Source organism: Papio anubis, chromosome 14 (assembly GCF_008728515.1).
Source record: "Papio anubis isolate 15944 chromosome 14, Panubis1.0, whole genome shotgun sequence".
Taxonomy (NCBI): Eukaryota; Metazoa; Chordata; class Mammalia; order Primates; family Cercopithecidae; genus Papio; species Papio anubis.
The window spans coordinates 24,668,435-24,687,973 of record NC_044989.1 but is presented as its reverse complement, the minus strand read 5'-3'; the positions used below and the strand labels follow the sequence as shown (position 1 = coordinate 24,687,973).

The 19,539-nt window shown below is 45.4% G+C and overlaps 1 long non-coding RNA gene across 1 annotated transcript; it reads left to right on the top strand.

The window, feature by feature from the left end:
• Positions 1 to 3,494: 3,494 nt before the first annotated feature.
• LOC103876797 lies at positions 3,495 to 17,898 on the top strand. Its single transcript, XR_636190.4, has 5 exons — positions 3,495 to 4,345; positions 8,602 to 8,716; positions 14,760 to 14,813; positions 15,999 to 16,254; positions 16,745 to 17,898. It is a non-coding gene; the product is annotated as an uncharacterized LOC103876797 (long non-coding RNA).
• The last annotated feature ends 1,641 nt before the right edge of the window (positions 17,899 to 19,539 follow it).

Here is a 19,539-nt window from a genome sequence, read left to right as displayed (position 1 = left end):
GGCCCTGGCAGTAGGTAGGACTTACCCAGAAGAGGCCTCGAAAGCAATTTTACAGAGGCTATTACAGATGTTCCTTGACTTATGAAAGGGTTGCATTCTGATAAACTCATTGTAAGTTGTGAATATCATTAAGTTGAAAATGCATTTAGTACTCCTAACATCAGAACCCTTACAGTAGCCTACAGTTAGGCAAAACCATTTAGCACAAAGCCGACTTTACAATAAAGTGTTGCATGTCTCATGTAATTTATCAAATATTGCACTGAAAGTAAAAACCAGAATCGCTCACCATTCTTCCCAGAATCTCATCATACCACATTTTGCCAGGAGGAAAAGATCAAAATTCAAAGAACGGTTTCTACTGAATGTGTAGAGGAATGGAATGTGTAATACAATGGAATGTATATCACTTTTGCACCATCGTAAAGTTGAAAAGTCCTAAGTCCAACCATTGTAAGTCAGGGATTGCTTACAAGGTTTTAAGCAGGGAGGTAACATCATCTGGTGTTTTAAATTCAAATTTATGCACTGTTTACAGTTTCAAGGGGCAAATTGTGGCCAGTGGCTCCTGCCTATAATCCCAGCACTCTGGGAGGCTAAGGCGGGCAGATCACTTGAGTCTGTGAGTTTGAGACCAGCCTGGCCAACATGGTGAAATCCCATCTCTACTAAAAATACAAAAATTAGCCACTACTGGAGGGTGGGGGCCGGGGGTGAGTGTTGGAGATGGGTGGGAGGTGTGTGGGTGGGCTGTGGGTTGATGCAGGAGAATCACTTGAACCCGGGAGGCAAAGGTTGCAGTGAGCTGAGATTGCACCACTGCACTCCAGCCTGGGTGACAGAGTAAGACTCCATCTCATTAAAAAAAAAAAAAAAAAAAAGAGGCAAATTGTTTCATATCCTTACTTCCTCCCCACAGCCAGCCACTTTCAAATACTTCAGCTTTTCAGTTTCAGGTATCTCAAACGTGGTTTTCCAGTTTCCTCATTATCCATCCACTCCTGCCATGGAGGATGAGCACTGGCCCCTTATTGCCGCTGTCCTGTTCTCACTTGCTATCCCCTTCTCTTCACATGCTGGTCTATAGAACTACAGTCAGTCCCACATCCTCCGGGACCTATTCACAGTGGAGCCGTGTCATGCATTGGAATCACGTTTCCTATACAGCATTCTGTCTAGAGTTAATGACTGTTGTTTTATTGGTTGTCCACTTTTCTGTGTGCTATCACAAATTTGAGTCCCCTCTAGTTGTGTAAAGCTCCTCTCAATGTGTGTTTGGTTTGTTTTGAGACAGGGTCTCACTCTGTTGCCCAGGCTAGAGTGCGGTGGTGCGATCACAGCTTACTGGAGCCTCGACCTCCCGGGTTCAAGTGGTCCTCCTACCTTAGCCTCCTGAGTAGCTGGGACCACAGGTATGCACGCCCCTGCCTGGCTAATTTTTTTAAATGTTTAGTAGAGGCCGGGTATGGTGGCTCATGCCTGTAATTCCAGCACTTTGGGAGGCCAAGGCAGGGTAATCACTTGAGGTCAGGAGTTTGAGACCAGCCTGGCCAACATGGTGAAACCCCGTCTCTATTAAAAATACAGAAAAATTAGCCGGGCATGGTGGCGCGAACCCATAGTTCCAGCTGCTCAGGAGGCTGAGGCAGGAGAATCACTTGAAACCAGGAGGCAGAGGTTGCAGTGAGTGGAGATCGCACCACTGCACTCCAGGCTGGGTGACAAAGAGAGACTCTGTCTCATAAAATAAAATAAAATAAAATAAAATGTTTTGTAGAGATGGGATCTCACTATATTGCCCAAGTTGGTCTTGAACTCCTCCCACTTTGGCCTCCCAAAATGTTGGGATTACAGGTGTGAACCACCACTTCCAGGTCTCTCAATGTCTTCAGACACCTCAGGGATTCTCTCAGTTTCCTGTTGTGTTGGAATCTCTCCTGAACCTGCTCACCTGCTCCAGTCTGGACCGGCAGCTGTGATCTTGGCATCTCCTTTGCCCATCATGCTGTCTCATGGGTTGGATTCTTGTTTCCTGAGTCCCGCATCTTCTTCCCATCTTGGTGTACTTCTTATTTCTGAGGCCCACGTTCTCTAGGACCACTTCGGCATCTGATTGCTGGCTTCTTCCAAGTGGGTTCTGGTAGCTTCCCCTGTTCTCTTTGTTCTTGCAACTTCACACCTCAATAAAATTCTTTTTTTTTTTTTTTTTTTTTTTTTTTGAGACGGAGTCTCACTCTGTCGCCCAGGCTGGAGTGCAGTGGCCAGATCTCAGCTCACTGCAAGCTCCGCCTCCCAGGTTTACACCATTCTCCTGCCTCAGCCTCCGAGTAGTAGCTGGGATTACAGGCACCCGCCACCTCGCCCGGCTAGTTTTTTGTATTTTTTAGTAGAGACGGGGTTTCACCGTGTTTGCCAGGATGGTCTCGATCTCTTGACCTTGTGATCCACCCGTCTCGGCCTCCCAAAGTGCTGGGATTACAGGCTTGAGCCACCGCGCCCGGCCTAATAAAATTCTTTATTGTGGTTTTAACACTATTAGAAGAGAACAGTGCTAAATATATGCATTTCATCAACCATCTTTAATTATAATATAATTTTCACCTTAGAATTTATCACCCTGGCTTTAGTTTGTGGTCACAGTCAGGATTGGAGTGGGGCCAATACTGAAGGCTGGGACATCTATGAGGCAGCTGTGTGGATAATTCCAGTAAGAGATGATGATGGCTAAGGGATGGGTTATGGGGTGAGGAGGGAATGGACTTTCCATGGAATTGTGTGCACACCACTGCGCAGCAACTGGGATTGTTTTTGACGCTTCATATGTGGATAGATGGACAGATACTGTTACTAATTGTGTGTTTATCCTAACATGTATTGGAAAACATATAACTAGATATCAAACTTATTGTTTCCCACATGGTATTATTTAAGATGAATTAGATACTTGTTTTGAAAAGAGAGTTGATTAAAAATATTTAGCACATTATATACTAGTGGCATTGTACTTAGAGACTTACCAGTAGGAAGCTGGGCTAGAAGATTGCCGGGCACACAGCACTGCCTGGGATTAGCCCTGCTGGTAACAACAGACCCTCTCCTTCCTTTTACCGTCTCCTCTTCAGCCCTTTCTTTACACCATGTTTGCGGCACTCTTTTCCTTCTTTGTCTCGTTTTTGAATTTTCTCACTCTGCCTACACATGAACAGCTTTCTCTCACCATCTCGTCAATACTGGCTTTTGCAGTCTTCTGTGCAATAGGAGTTTCAGAGATCCTAGTGGCATTTTCTTTTCTTTCTTTTCTTTTTTGAGACAGAGTCTCACTCTGTTGTCCAGGCTGGAGTGCAGTAGCGTAATCTTGGCTCACTGCAACCTTTGCCTTCCAGGTTCAAGCAATTCTCCTGCCTCAGCCTCCCAAGTAGCTGGGATTACAGGCATGCACCACCACACCTGACTAATTTTTGTATTTTTAGTGGAGACAGTGTTTCATCATGTTGGTCAGACTGGTCTTGAATTCCTGGCCTCAAGTGATCCTCTGGCCTTGGCCTCCCAAAGTGCTGGGATTACAGGTGTGAGCCACCGCGCCTGGCCAAATCATGATGAATTCTCATCCTGGGTCATGTTACTTACACTTTGGTGGAATTTAGAACAGGGAGCTCAGTTCCATAACAATAGCCTACTGTATTCCAACTGTGCACAGCTGAGCAGAATGGCCTGAGCCTGCGAACATGGCTCAGCAGCCATGTTGATCATCCAGCCATCTCGCCTCCATCCTCCAGCCAGGACTGTAGAAGAGGGGCTGCTGCACAAGCATAGCAAGCGTAGCTCAACAGATACCTAGAGAGACAAGCAGCGTGCACACATGCACAGACGTGCACGTGCACAAACAACCCCTGCCCCAAATGCTCATACTCGAGATGACCATGAAGATAACCTTCAGTTATCTTGCACCTCTTGCCTCAAGCCAGGAAAACGTGTGATGCATTCAGGCCCAGGATAATGGAAGAAAGACAACCGTGTGATCACAGTGGCCCAGAGCAAACATGTTTAAGTCAAGGAAACACGCGGTCCTTGCCTTCGCTATGACCCATGGGCAGCTCTGGGAATAATCAGTCTGGCCCTAACCACACTGTTGAAAGGACAGCCAGAGATTTAATTCTGAGATATTACAATTATTATTTTGGAACAAAGAATAAAGTGGAAAAGGATACTGATAGCAGTGTCCCTGGAGACTGACAACTCAGCTCTCGCCACACTCCCACAAAGGAGGCCATTTCCTAGGATATCCCAGGCCCCATTTCAACCATAAGCCAAGGCTATTTTCTTCTGCTGAGACCAGAGGGTTCAGGTACTAGGTTTTTGCATTGGTGATGTGGGAGTTTCCAAGGGCTGCAGAAATTCTTGGAAAAGAGTCCATGAGTGAGTCCTGTTACACTCCCTTTATAACATCTAAAACTACATCATACAAAATAATGCAATGGAACCAAGTTTAAAGAGAAGGGCACAGGCTAGGTACGGTGGCTCACGCCTGTAATCCCAGCACTTTGGGAGTCCGAGGCGGGTGGATCACGAGGTCAGGAGTTCAAGGCCAGCCTGGCCAAGATGGTGAAACCCCATCTCTACAAAATATACAAAAAAAATTAGGCGGACATGATGGTGAGTACATGTAATCCCAGCTACTCCGGAGGCTGAGGCAGAGAATGCTTGAACCCTAGAGGTGGAGGTTGCAGTGAGCGGAGATCATGCAACTGCACTCCAGCCTGGGCCACAGAACAAGACTCCATCTCAAAAAAAAAAAAAAAAAAAAAAAAAGCTTAGATTCTTAAAAAAATCTAGATTTAATAAAAATGTATACGGTTAATCCTTAGCTGCTTCTACTTGGCAAATAGCCAGAGTGTAAAAGAATAAGAATAGACAATTTTATACACAGGAAAATAGAAGCCATAACCTAAACCATTCATAGAAATTAGACAAACACAAACAGCTTAGCGGTTCTGTTATCTGCCTTTTATTATTACACGCGAGCAAAGTGTATAATAATAAAAGCCAGCATCAATGGGACTCAAAGAATTCAAAAGGAAAAAGAATATTTTGCACAATGATGCATTCATAATATTACTTATGATGTTTCAAATAATTCAAAGACAACCCCAAAAGCTCTCACAATAAAATAATTGTGTAAACAATGATATACCGACACAACAAGATGATATGCAGTCATTAATAATAATAAGTGTGGCCGGGCACGGTGGCTCACGCCTGTAATCCCGGCACTTTGGGAGGCCGAGGCAGGTGGATCACGAGGTCAGGAGATCGAGACCATCCTGGCTAACACGGTGAAACCCCATCTGTACTAAAAATACAAAAAAAAAAAAAAAAAAAAATTAGCCAGGTGTGGTGGTGGGTGCTGTAGTCCCAGCTACTCGGGAGGCTGAGGTAGGAGAATGGTGTGAACCCGGGAGGAGGAGCTTGCAGTGAGCCAAGATCGTGCCACTGCACTCCTGCCTGGGCGACAGAGCGAGACTCCGTCTCAATTAATAATAATAACAATAAGTGTGATGGTCACTGAAATGTGTATATTTGGAAAGAATGCAGAGAGACAGAGTATGTAAGCAATGGTTTCAGTTGAATGCCTCCAAGCTAATGAGGGTTAAAAGTGATTTCAGAGAGATGCACCTACTTTATGGGATTTCCTTTCCTGTAAAGTTAAGTGTGTAATAAAAATGTAAGTGTATATAGACATATATCATATAAAAGAGGTAGTGGAGAGTAATTTCTTCTTTCTCCTTGCTTCCCATGAGAGCCATGAGGATGAATTAAGTGGTTAGAAATTTTCGGATCAAAATATGAGATGCTAGCATGAGCAAATGGTTTAGGTTCTTCCTCGGAGACATTTAAGAATATCCATCTGTCCAGTGTTAGGATGTTTTTGAATTAATATAATGACATTAGAAAATGCTCTTCATTAGTGCTGGTTTTGATTTTAAAAGGACTTTAGGATGCATTCCCCCCATGACGTCTGTCTGTCTGTCCCTCCACTTAGACACACATATACCCATTACATTAAAATTAGCCTTTGCTATTTGGCATTAGTAACAAAGGAAGAGAAAAAATTCCCAAAGTAGTTACCATGCCTCACTCAACACCCATCCGGTTTAATTCTTTTTTGTTGCTCTCTCTACTTGCCTCTCCCCTACCAACCACTCACCGCATACACACCCTCCAAATGCCACCACCCAGATGTATTTCTATGGATCCACCATTAACAATGTAGTATCATAAACTAAGACATTGTACTGTATTTCTACCCTTCGTTTTGTCTGTGTCCTGGTATTTCCCCAGTAGTATTGATGATGTAACAGGCCAGCCTTACATCAAAACAAGAGAAGGTGGGGAAAGAGTTGCCCAGTTATTTGGAAAATTCTCTCTCTTTTTTTTTTTTCTAATTGCGGTCTTGCTTTGTCACCCAGGCTAGGGTGCAGTGACGCGATCACAGCTCACTGTGATCCTCAACCTCCTGGGCTCAAGTGATACTCCCATCTCATCTCAGCCTCCTGAGTAGCTGGGACCACAGGCACCACCACCACACCTGGCTAATTTTTAACATTGTAGAGACAGGGTCTCGACATGTTGCCCAGGCTGGTCTCAAACTCGTGGGCTCAAGTGATCCTCCCACCTTGGCCTCCCAAAGTGCTGGGATTACAGGCATGAGCCACCGCCCCCCGCCTGGAAAATGTCCTGTCTTGTCTTGTCTTTTCTCTTTTCTTTTCTTTTCTTTTCTTCCCTCCCTCCCTCCTGCCCACCTTTCCTCCTTCCTTCCTTCCCTCTTTCTTTCTTGCTTTCTCTCTTTCTTTCTCTTTCTTTATCCCTCTTTCTCTCTCTCTTTCTTTCTTTTTACAGAGCCTTGCTCTGTTGTCCAAGCTGGAGTACAGTGGTGCGATCTTGGCTCACTGCAACCTCTGCCTCCTAGGTTCAAGCAATTCTCATGGCTCAGCCACCTGAGTAGCTGGAATTACAGGCACTTGCAACCATGCCTGGCCAATTTTTGTACTTTTAGTAGAGATGGGTTTTTGTCATGTTGGCTAGGCTCGTCTTGAACTCCTGTCCTCAAGTGATCTGCCCACCTTGGCCTCCTGAAATGCTGGGATTACAGGTGTGAGCCACCATGCCTGGCCTGGCCTGGAAAATTTCTTATATGAAAATATTGAATATTTTAATTATATAGAAAAAGATATGATAAAGAAACACATTTTTTTTTTTTTTTTTTTGAGACGGAGTCTTGCTGTGTCCCCCAGGCTGGAGTGCAGTGGCGCGATCTCGGCTCACTGCAAGCTCCACCTCCCGGATTCACGCCATTCTCCTGCCTCAGCCTCCTGAGTAGCTGGGGCTGGGACTACAGGCGCCCACTACCGCGCCCGGCTAATTTTTTGTATTTTTAGTAGAGACGGTGTTTCACCGTGGTCTCGATCTCCTGACCTTGTGATCCGCCCGCCTCGGCCTCCCAAAGTGCTAGGATTACAGGCGTGAGCCACCGCGCCTGGCCAAGAAACACATTTTAACATTACATTTCTTGGGTATATAATGTCATATATATGGAGAGCTGTTTCATATATGGAGGGCTGTTAAAGTGAGATGCCATGATGACGCTCCAAGCTTGTAAAATTCTGAAAAAGAAATTATAGAATGGGAGTCTGTCCCATTCCCTCCCAAGAGTGTGCAACATATATTATTAAATGAAAAAAATACAAAATTATGTATATGATAAGAGACGAACTATGCAACACACACACACACACACACACACCATTCGGAAAAACATTTAATAGTGGCTATCGACAAATTGGAATTGTGAGTAACTTAGATTTTCTTTTACAAGGCCAGGCACTATAGCTCATGCCTGTAATCCCAGCACGTTGGGAGGCCAAGGCAGGCAGATCACCTGAGATCAGGAGTTCAAGATCAGCCTGGCCAACATGGTGAAACCCCATCTCTACTGAAAATACACACACACACAAAAATTAGCCAGATGTGTTGGCATGCACCTGTAGTCCCTGCTACTTGGAAGGCTGAGACAGGAGAATAACAGGAACCCGGGAGGCAGAGGTTGCAGTGAGCTGAGGCTGTGCCACTGAACTCCAGCCTGGGCAACAGAGCGAGATTCCGTCTCAAAAAAAAAAAAAAAAGTTTTATTTTACAGAGTTTCCCAAATGTTATAAATTTTCAACCGTAAGTATGTGTTAGCTTCATAACAAAGTCAGATGTGTTATTAATAGAAAGCAACATCCAAGAGTCCAGGAAGAAAGCTCGTCACTAAATCTAGGGCAGACAGAATGAGGAACTGGTAACTATTACAGCTCCCCCATAGAGCACAGCGTTCAGTGAGGACCTGGTTTAGTCAAGGACAGGCTCTCATGAGAGGGTGGCCAAGAGGGTTGGAGAAATAAATCAAGACCGCGAGAATGAAATGGCAGACGCGACAACATCTCATTAACAGCTCAGATGACTCAGTAACGTCAATAAGGAAGGGTGACTACAACTGTGTACTTGTGAAAGATTGAACAGGGCCTCGGGGAAGGTCTGCTCCAATCTTCCCATGTTTCACAGGAAGAGCCCCAGAAGAGCTCACCTCACTCACAGCAGCTCAGTGGTAGAGCCGGGATCAGAACTCCAACATCCTGACTCCGGATTCAGCGCTGTTCACAGCGCTCTGCTTGGCGTGGTAAGATTGTTGATTCCTGGTGATTTTTGTCACTGTTTGCATTAGGAAAGTATGTCATATAATCTATGTCCAGGACTGGAACCCCTGACTGGGCTTATTTCCTAACTTCACGCTAGCTGAATCCCCAAACATTATTCCACATCAGGACAGATTCCCAATATTCCTGTATTTCTCTTAATTCCAACCTTCTTCCCTACAATGAACTGAACCGAATGTTTATGTCCCTCTAAAATCATACATAATTTTTTTTTTTTTGAGACCGAGTTTCACTCTTGTCCCCCAGGCTGGAATGCAATGGTGTGATCTTGGCTCACCACTAACCTCCACCTCCCGGTTTCAAGCGATTCTTGTGCCTCAGGCTCCCGAGTGGCTGGGATTACAGCCATGCACCACCATGCCTGGCTAATTTTTGTATTTTTAGTAGAGACGGGGTTTCACCATGTTGGCCAGGCTGGTCTCGAACTCCTGACCTCAAGTGACCTGCCTGCCTCGGCCTCCCAAAGTCCTGGGATTACGAGCGTGAGCCACCATGCCTGGCCTTTTTTTTTTTTTTTTTTTGATAGAGTCTCTCTCTGTCGCCCAGACTGGAGTGCAGTGGCACGATCTCAGCTCACAGCCACCTCTCCCACCTAGGTTCAACGATTCTCGCACCTCAGCCACCTGAGTAGCTGGGACCACAGGCACCCAACACCACGCCTGGCTAATTTTTATGTTTTTAGGACAGACAGGATTACACTATGTTGGCCAGGCTGGTCTTGAACTCCTGACCTCAAGTGATCCACCTGCCTCAGCCTCCCAAAGTGCTGGGATTACAGGCTTGAGCCACCATGCCTGGCCTCATATATGAAATTCTAACCCCCAGTGCGACACTATTAGGAGGTGGGGCCTTTGGGAGGTAATTAGGTTATGAGAGTGGAGCCCTCATAAATGGGATTAGTGCCTTATAAAAGAGACTCCAGGCTGGGCCAAGAGCAGTGGTGTTTACACCTAATTGATAACAACTAGTTACAGACTTCTTTGTTCCTTTTCCACTCCCACTGCTTCACTTGACTAGCCTTAAAAACCAAAAAAAAAAAGAGAGAAAGCAGGCTGGGTGTGGGGGCTTGAGCCTGTAATCTTAGCACTTTGGGAGGCCAAGGTGGGCAGACTGCTTGAGCCCAGGAGTTTGAGACCAGCCTGGGCAACATAGTGAGACCCCATCTCTACAGAAAACACAAAAATTAGCCAGGCATGGTGGAGTGCACCTGTATTCCCAGCTACTAGGGAGGTGGGAGGATTGCTTGAGCCCGGGAAGTTAAAGGTACAGCAAACCAGGATCACGCCACTGCACTCCATCCAGCCTGGACAAGAGAGTGAGATCCTCTCTCAGAAAAAGAAAAAAGAGAGAGAGAGGGACCCCAGAGAGCTCTCTAGCCCTCTTTCTGCCACGTGAGGATACAACCAAAAGTCAGCAGTCTGTAACCCTGAGGACAATCCTCACCAGAACCCAACAGTGCTGGCGCTCTGAGCTGACTTCCAACATCCAGGACGGTGAGAAGTACATTTCTGTCGTTTATAAGTACTCAGGCTGGGATACTTTGTTACAGTAGCCCAGGACACTCCCCAAAACCGCTGCCACTGTCTTGGGTCAAACTGTCATTAATTCTTCTCCTTCTCCTCCTTCTGCTTCTTATTTTCATTCTTTTTCATGGTATTTAAACTACCAAAAAAAACCCAAAAACTCTGAAAGAATCATATAAGAATTCCCATGATCCTTCACGTAAACAGAAACATTGTTAACATTTTGCCACATTTGTAAGAACACCCATAGCTGTCATATATATGATAGCTTCCATATATCATATATATGCAAAAACATCCATATGTCATGTAGGTACATAATAACATGCATATTTTCCTGAGTCATTTGGACATAGGTTGGCGACATCATTACACTTCACCCCTCAATTCTGCAGCATCACCTAAGCATAAAGTCATTCTCCTACATAACCATGATATCATTATCACACCTAAGAAAACCAATACCTCATATTTAGTTCAAACTCAACTGTCCCCAATTATCCCCCAGTGTCTTTCATGCTGTTTTTATTGTTTTTTGTTTTGAGACAGTGCTGGGATTACAGGCGTGAGCCACTGTGCCCAGCCAACTTTCAGGCTGCTTTAAGTGTCTGACCAAGGATCTCATCAGGGGTTACATATTATATGTGGTTGTTGCGTCTCCTTCTTTTGATTTAGAACATTCTCCTCCCATTTTGTTTTTATTTTTGTTTTTTATGACACTGAGTTTTTGAACAGTTCCAGCCTGTTTTCCTATATAACCTCCCACATTTTGGATTTGTCTAGTTGTTTCCTCATTATTAGATTCAGGTTGAAGCTCTTTGGAAAGAATACTGTACAGGAGATGTTACCCATTGCTTATCACATCCCTTGGAAGGTCCATAACATCAGGTTGCCCCACTATGTGGAGTCTGATCTCTTGCTTAAGATGATGTCCACCAGATCTTTCCACTGCAAAGGTACAGTTTCCACTGTGTAGTTAATAATCAGTGGAATGGCTGGGTGTGGTGGCTCATGCCTGTAATCCCAGCACTTTGGGAGGCCGAGGCTAGTGGATCACCTGAGGTTAGGAGTTTGAGACCAGCCTGACCAACGTAGTAAAACCCTGTCTGTACTAAAAATACAAAATTTTGTATTTTGTCATTAATCCTTGGGCGTGGTGGCACATGCCTGTAATCCCAGGTACTCAGGAGGCTGAGACAGGAGAATCACTTGAATCTGGAGGCGGAGGCTGCAATGAGCCGAGATGTCGCCATTACACTCCAGCCTGGGCAACAAAAGCAAAACTCCATCTCAAATAATAATAATAATCCATAGAATGATAGGATAAATACTTGAGGGGATAGATACCCATTTTCCATGATGCAATTATTATGCATTGCATGCCTGTGTGGAAACATCTCCCATACCCCATAAATATATACATCTACTATGTACACACAAAAATTAAAAATAAACTTTTTTCTTTTTGAGACAGAGTCTCATTCTGTTGCCCAGGCTGGAGTGCAGTGGTGCAATCTCGGCTCGCTGCAACCTCCACCTCCCAGGTTCAAGTGATTCTCCTGCCTCAGTCTCTTGAGTAGCTGAGATTACAGGCCACCACACCTGGCCATTTTTTTTTGTATTTTCAGTAGAGACCCGGTTTTGCTGTGTTGGTTAGGCTGGTCTTGAACTCCTGACCTCAAATGATCCACCCGCCTCAGCCTCCCAAAGTGCTAGGATTACAGGCGTAAAGTCACCTTACTTGGCCAAAAAAAATATATATTTTTAAAAAATCTAGGGAGTGATTCTTTAAGAACATGTGAATATCTTAGCATCTGATAATCTGAATCCTTGCCTGAATTGGGGTTGCAGAACAGTGACTTTTCTAATTATCTATTTTATCAGCTGACATTGCCTGCACAGAAGGAGGCAGTCTCCTGACTCTCCTTCCTACCTCCTTCCTACCTCCAGTCTGGCTCACTCCACTCACATGCTGCCAGAATGAGCATGCTCCATTGCAAATCTGGACACGTCTGTGCCCTGTTCGAAATCAGGGGCAAGCTAACATCTGTACACTTGACACCAGGCCCTTTGTGATCTGGCTCCTGCCCACTGCTTTGGGTTCATCTCTCGCAGTATCCCCTCATGTACTCCATTCAAACTAGTCGTGTGCTGCAGAATGACATTTTGGTAAACAACAGACCTCATATACAACAGTGGTCTCATAAGATTAAAATATCGCATTTTTACTGTGCCTTTTCTATGTTTAGAGGTTTAGATACACAAACTCTTACCGTTGCATTCCAGTTGCCTGCAGTATTCAGTGCAGGAACATGCTGTACAGGCGCGTAGCCTAGGAGGAGGAGGCTATACCATATGGTCAGGTACGCAGCAGGCTATGCCATTTAGATATGCGTTAAGTACACTCTGATGTTCACACAAGGGCAAAATTGCCTAATAATGCATTTCTCACAACATAACCCTGTTGTTAAGTGATGCGTGTCAGTATTTACAGTTCTCCAAACACACCACCCTACTCCACACCCTGTACCTCTGCACAAACTAGTCCCTCTGTCTGGAAGATCCTTCCCCACCCTCCAATCTCATCTGACTCCCATTTGTTTTTCAAGCTCTGGCTTACAAATCACTTCCTCTGAGCCTAACGTTTTGTTGGTGCGTTTTGGGGGCTTTCATGGTAACTGTGCACACTTCTGTCATTGCAACTGTAGCCTTGAACTTTATTGATTGATTGATTGATTGATTGATTTTTGAGACAGGATCTTGCTCTGCTGTCCAGGCTGAGTGCAGTGGCACAGTCATAGCTCACTGCAGCCTGAACCACCTGGGCTCAAGTGATCTTCCTGCCTCAGCCTCCCAGTAGCTGGGACTACAGGTGCATACAACCATGCCCAGCTAATTTTTAAATATTTTAGAGACAGGGTCTCCCTATGTTTCCCAGGTTGGTCTCAAATTCCTGGGCTCAAGTGATCCTCCTGCCTCGGCCTCCCAAGGTGCTGGGATTACAGGTGCGAGCCACTGCGCCCAGCCAAGTCCTGCACTTTAAATGTTTGTTAGTTTGCTTGTCTCTCTCACTTGATTGTAAGGTTTTTACGGGAAGAAAGCTGTCTTTTATCTTTGTGTAACAGGAATCTAGAGCTGTGTCTGGCATTAAGTAAGCACTTAGCAAATATTTTCCAATGAATTCATTCATGTTTCCTCAAATTATTAGAGAATGTGACTAGCTACTGGAACAAATAGATTATATGATCTTTAAGGACAAAAGCCATGTCTTATAAATCTTGGCATTGCTCACATCTCTCACCCTATTGCTGGTTAATTTGCATTAGTAATGAGTAAGTTGACACTTATAAAGGTGTATAGTTGTATTACTTTTTATCTGCTTAGTATATTTTTCTTTTGGGAATTGCTCCTCCTCTACCTAACAAGATGGCTAATTCCTTGCCTGGTCTTCCCCACACATGTTGTGGTCATAATGTGAGCTAGCCAATTAGAGGACTTCATCCTCCTGGCTGCAATGATTGGTTCAGGTAAGGACACCTTACCCAGGCCAGGCCTGTCAGAGTCCTCCCTGGGACTTTCGATGGAGTTGATGGGAAAGACATGCAGGGAAAACACTGTAATACTCATCGCTGCCCAAAGGCCATCTGCCACTCAGCAGAGAGATCCTACCTGAGAAAAAAGCCAATGTTAAGGCAAGTCAACTGAGGGGGAGAGAGGGAACTAATGACTTTATTTATTTATATTTATTTTTTGAAACAGAGTCTTACTCTGTCACCCAGGCTGGAATGCAGTGGCATGATCTCAACTCACTGCAACCTCTACCTCCTGGGTTCAAGCGATTCTCCTGCCTCAGCCTCCCCAGTAGCTGAGATTACAGGTGCGTGCCACCACGCCCAGCTAATTTTTGTATTTTCAGTAGAGATGGAGTTTCATCATTTTGGCCAGGCTGCTCTCAAACTCCTGACCTCAAATGATCTGCCCACCTTGGCCTCCCAAAGTGCTGGGATTATAGGCATGAGTCACCGCATCCGGCCTTAATGACATTATTTAAATCCCTAAACCCAGTCACATCTGAAGAGTCATGTTTTAAACTTCCCAGTACTGGAGTCAACGAATCCCTTCCTTCTTGCCTTGTAAACTGACAAAATCCTGACTAATATTCAAGATATGCTTTCTACAACATTCCACATTTGGCTAAGCAGGCAAATTGAGATGGGGAAGAATTTCACCTCCATGTAGTCCTTTGCTGCTTTTTGAGAAATGATGTAGAGACAGCTGTCTCAGCACCATCTCTGCTGCCCTTACCAGCCAGGAAGAGGGCTTTCATTTGGGCTGCCTCTCACCTGCCTCAGAAGGAACAGGGATATTTGGGGGCCCCATTCTCATGCTCCTGTCCCCTAAGTCTCTTCCAAAGGAGCAAAGCACACCAAGAAAACATGCCACACATGAAGGACTGGCCTCATCTTCATTATTTCTGTTCCAGGTTACTGAATCCCTCATCCTCACAAATGGCTAACTGCATCTGTGTTCTTCTGAGGTCAGCAACAATCCGCTTTGCTCCTGGCAGCTCTCAATTCTCAGGGATGCGAGGGGGCTGGGGTGGGGAGCTAAGAACCAGGACTGCCTCCTGAGACAGAGACGTGGATATCTGCCCAAGGACCCTAGGTGTTAAAAATGTCAAGTACAGGTTGGGCACGGTGTCTCACACCTGTAATCCCAGCACTTTGGGAGGCGGAGGTGGGCGGATCACCTGAGGTCAGGAGTTCGAGACCAGCCTGGCCAACATGATGAAACCCCGTCTCTACTAAAAATACAAAAAAATTTGCCAGGAGTGATGGCATGTGCCTGTAATCCCAGCTACTCAGGAGACTGAGGCAGGAGAATCACTTGAACCCAGGAGGTGGAGCTTGCAGTGAGCCGATATCGTACCACTGCACTTCAGCCTGGGTGAGAGTGAGACAAACAAACAAAAAGTCAAGTGCATTTTAGAGAACCATTACTGAGGATTGTTTCGTGCGTCCGTGTGAAGAGATCACCAAACAGGCTTTGTGTCAGCAACATGGCTGTTCATGTCACCTAGGTACAGGCGGGCTGAGTCCGAAAAAGGAGTCAGCAAAGGTGGTGGGATTATCATGAGTTCTTGCATGTTTTGGGCTAGGCGGTGGAGTTAAGAGCAATGTTTTGGGGGCAGTGGGTGAAACTCACCAAGTGCATTCTCGTGGGTGGGGAGAATTACAAAGAAACTTCTTAAGGTTGGGGGAGATCTTAAAGTACATTGATCAGTTAGGGTGGGGTAGAAACAAATCACAATGGTGGAATGTCATCAGTTAAGGCTATTTTCACTTCTGTGGATCTTCAGTTGCTTCAGGCCATCTGGATGTATGCGTGCAGGTCCCTGGGGATATGATGGCTTAGCTTGGGCTCAGAGGCCTGACAAGGATATTTTCCATCTTTCACCTTAAATTTCTGGAAAATGTCTCAGAGGCATGAGAGGAAGAAAGAAAGCCCTGCCTTCTTTAAAGGAGCCTACAGAGCTCATAGACTACAGGCAAGGGAGAGAGGAGCATCTTGGTTTAAAGATGATTCCCTCATGTCAGCCCACTTGGGTATCCTGTGTGACTGTTTTCAGGAGTAAGGGGAAATAGCCAAGCTCTTTAAGAAGAGTATTTTCACGGTTTTAATTTGAATTAACTTAACTAGATGCTTTTCTCCTCACTACTAGCTAAGATAAACTGCACCCCCCAGGGAACCAGAGTTGTGAAGAAGTGCAGAAGAAGGAGAAAGGGAAGTAAGCGTACAGCATGAGCTCCTGCCCCAGAGGCCTGGGTGGGGCGTTTCTGGATAGAGCACAGAATGCCCTGGACAGAAACAAATTGGAAGAAGAGAACAACAAGAAGGGATGAGAGAGGCACAGAAAAAAAAGGACGCTCAAGACCAACTATAAAATAATTACTCGGCATCTTCACTCAAGGGTAGAGGTGTGGATTTTCCCCAAGTTTTCCCTTTCGAGAGATGCCAAGGTGAAAAGTGAGTCCATCTTGGCCGGGTGCGGTGGCTCACGCCTGTAATCCCAACACTTTGGGAGGTCAAGGCAGGCGGATCACTTGAGGTCAGGAGTTTGAGACCAGCCTGGCCAACATGGTGAAACCCCATCTCTACTAAAACCACAAAAATTAGCGGGGCATGGTGGTGGGCGCCTGTAGTTCCAGCTACAAAGGAGGCTGAGGTGGCAGGATGGTTTGAGCCTGGGAGGAGGAGGTTGCAGTGAGCTGAAATCATGCCACTGCATTCCAGCCGGGGTGACGTCAGAGCAAGACTCCATCTCACACACACACACAAAGAATCCATTATTTCAGGTTTTTGAGTTTGGAGAAAGGTAGACAGTGGTTTCCACCTTCATTCCCTGGGAACCTGTGCCAACCTTGAACTTTACTTTTTCTGGCCCTTGCTACCAAATTTCATCCCTAGGGAGGAGGCAGAACCCTGGCTCAGAACAATGACAGGAGATGGAGAAGAACAAAGCTTCTCTCTTCAAACCTGTTTCCATGGTCCACCCCACGGCCGCAGCTACACATCCCGCAGTTCCAGGAAGCCATATCCTTCCGGGCATTTTCAGCTTTTGTGTCTCCCTTTTCAACAAGACAGGTGTCCTGGTTCTCACACAGACTCTAAGTTGAAAAGCTATGAAAGGGGACTGACCATAAGTTTCAAAAAAAAAACAAACCCAGCGCCTTTCCAAACCCAGTTTGAAACAGCCTGGTGAAATGAAGGAAGGAAGGACTTCCTCCTTGGCTGCAGGACTGGATTCTTAGAGCACCCTCTCTTCCTCTGAGTCCCCTGGTTTATATAATTTGAATAACTGGGGATTCCAGAGCATTACCTCATAGCAAATGCTAGGAAGCGCCAGAATGCTGTTTGCCTAGAGGGAGTGGGAGCAGGGATGAGAACCGAGGCAGAGGAGAGACAAGGGAGGTTAAAGGCTGGTCCCAGGTGCAGGTGCAGCTACAGGTGGGGGGACTCACTCTGTGTCATGCCTATCCCTAGTGACACCCCAGGGAGATGACCAGCTTAATACCTGTACTCTGGGTTCCATTCGGCCAGAGGTTTCTCCTCAGAGATCAGGCAGGCACGTTGAGCCCTATCTGCCACTCCATCTGTGCCCCTGTCGAGTCCCCAGATGGCAACACTCCCTCTCCACTTCACCTGCACAGCCTCCGTCTATGTCCAGTACTGATTCTCCTGCATCCCTTCTGCTCTGGGGCTGTCACTGCCCTTGGTCTCAGCAAAAACCCTGGAGGTGCACGGGCTGTGCCAGCAGCCCTGGTCGACCTGCAGCCTCCCGGATGTCCATAGAAAGCCCGGAGAAGGCTGATCCTGCATCCCTGACTAATGATCACGCCTTCAAGACGGGATGCAGCCTGTGACTCAAACTGTGGAGGCTCAGCAAATGCAAGAGTGGGAGGGAGAAGAGAGGAACATGGAGGAAAACAAAGATGAAGAGGGGGAGTAGCCAGAGAAAAAGCAAAGGAAGAAAGGCCTCAGATTCTTGAAATCTGCAAAGCTGCCCTCCCCACTGTGGCCTCCGCAGTGATTAAAATGATGAGATAACATCTTCTACAACAGTCCTGCAGTCTTGTTGGATATTACTTCAAGGGAAGAGAGGATGAACGTTAGATGAGGATGTTAGCGTAATTGCAGCTACTGAAACTTGCAATACAGTATCATGTATACTGCATATCCAAATTCAGATTTATATAGACAGTGAAATCTTAAGGACAAGAACCATGGATCTTTGCACACTAGAGAGGTAATAATATATGCCAAAACTGTTTTAGTTTGGTCCTGTTCCAAGAATATGAGTCTGGCCAGGAAGGATATTTAAAGACAAGTGAGGTTCACTCTTTCCATAGGAAGTTGTTATGTCCATGGGAGGTAGTTATGACATACATTATATGTGATGGTTTATAATAACAAATTATATTATAAAAAGAGATTTGCTTTGTGTGTGCAGTATATATGGGCACACAGGGGTTTATATGTGTAGACTACAGGTCTACAGCTGTATTTAAAAGTTCATTTGCCTGGGCACAGTGGCTCACACCTGTAATCCCAGCACTTTGGGAGGCCGAGGTAGGCTGATCATCTGAGGTCAGGAGTTCAACACTAGCCTGTCCAACATGTTGAAATCCCGTCTCTACTAAAAATACAAAAATTAGCCGGGCGTGATGGCACGTGCCTGTAATCCCAGCTACTTGTGAGACTGAGGCAGGAGAATCGCTTGAACCCAGGAGGCAGAGGCTACAGTGAGCTGAGATTGTGCCACTGCACTCCAGCCTGGGTGACAGAGTGAGACTCTGTCTCAAAAAAGAAAAAAAAAAAAGTTCATTTAATGTTCCAAGACAGGGGTTCTAATCCTATAAAACCCACCATTAGCTTTTTTAAAAAGCATTTCTAACTTGCTGAAATGAAATTCACAAGTGATATAGCCTATATAATCACATGATTTCTTAAAATTCATATTTACCTGTGATATAAAAGAAAAATAAGGCCGGGCATGGTGGCTCACACGCCTGTAATCCCAGCACTTTGGGAGGCCGAGGTGGGCGGATCACCTGAGGTCAGGAGTTCGAGACCAACCTGGTCAATATGGTGAAACCCTGTCTCTACAAAAAATTCAAAAATTAGCTGGGCATATAGCTAATTTTTATACTGGGCATATAGCTCCCCTATAATCCCAGCTACTCAGGAGGGTGAGGCAGGAGAATCACTTGAACCTGGGAGGTGGAGGTTGCAGTGAGCCAAGATCGTACCATTGCACTCCAGCCTGGGTGACAGAGTATGACTCGGTCTCAAAATAAATAAATAAATAAATAAAATAGAGAGAAATAAAGAAGAATAATTTAGAATGAAATCAATTGTATTTTAATACATAAAGGCTAAGGTCCAGCTAAACTAGAAGACATAATAAGCAGGCAGATGCTTGTGCCTACTTGTAATGAATAAGTTTGGATTTAAGTAAGGTACTTATCGTTTATCTTTTTTTTTCTTTTCTTTTTCTTTTCTTTTTTTTTTTTTTTGAGACAGGGTCTCACTATGTTGCCCAGGCTGCAGTGCAGTGGAGTGATCCTGGCTCACTGCAACCTCTGCCTCCCAGGCTCAAGCGAGTTTTGTGCCACAGCCTTCTGAGTAGCTGGGATTATAGGCACCTGCCACCACACCTGGCTAATTTTTTATATTTTTAGTAGAGACAGGGTTTCACCATG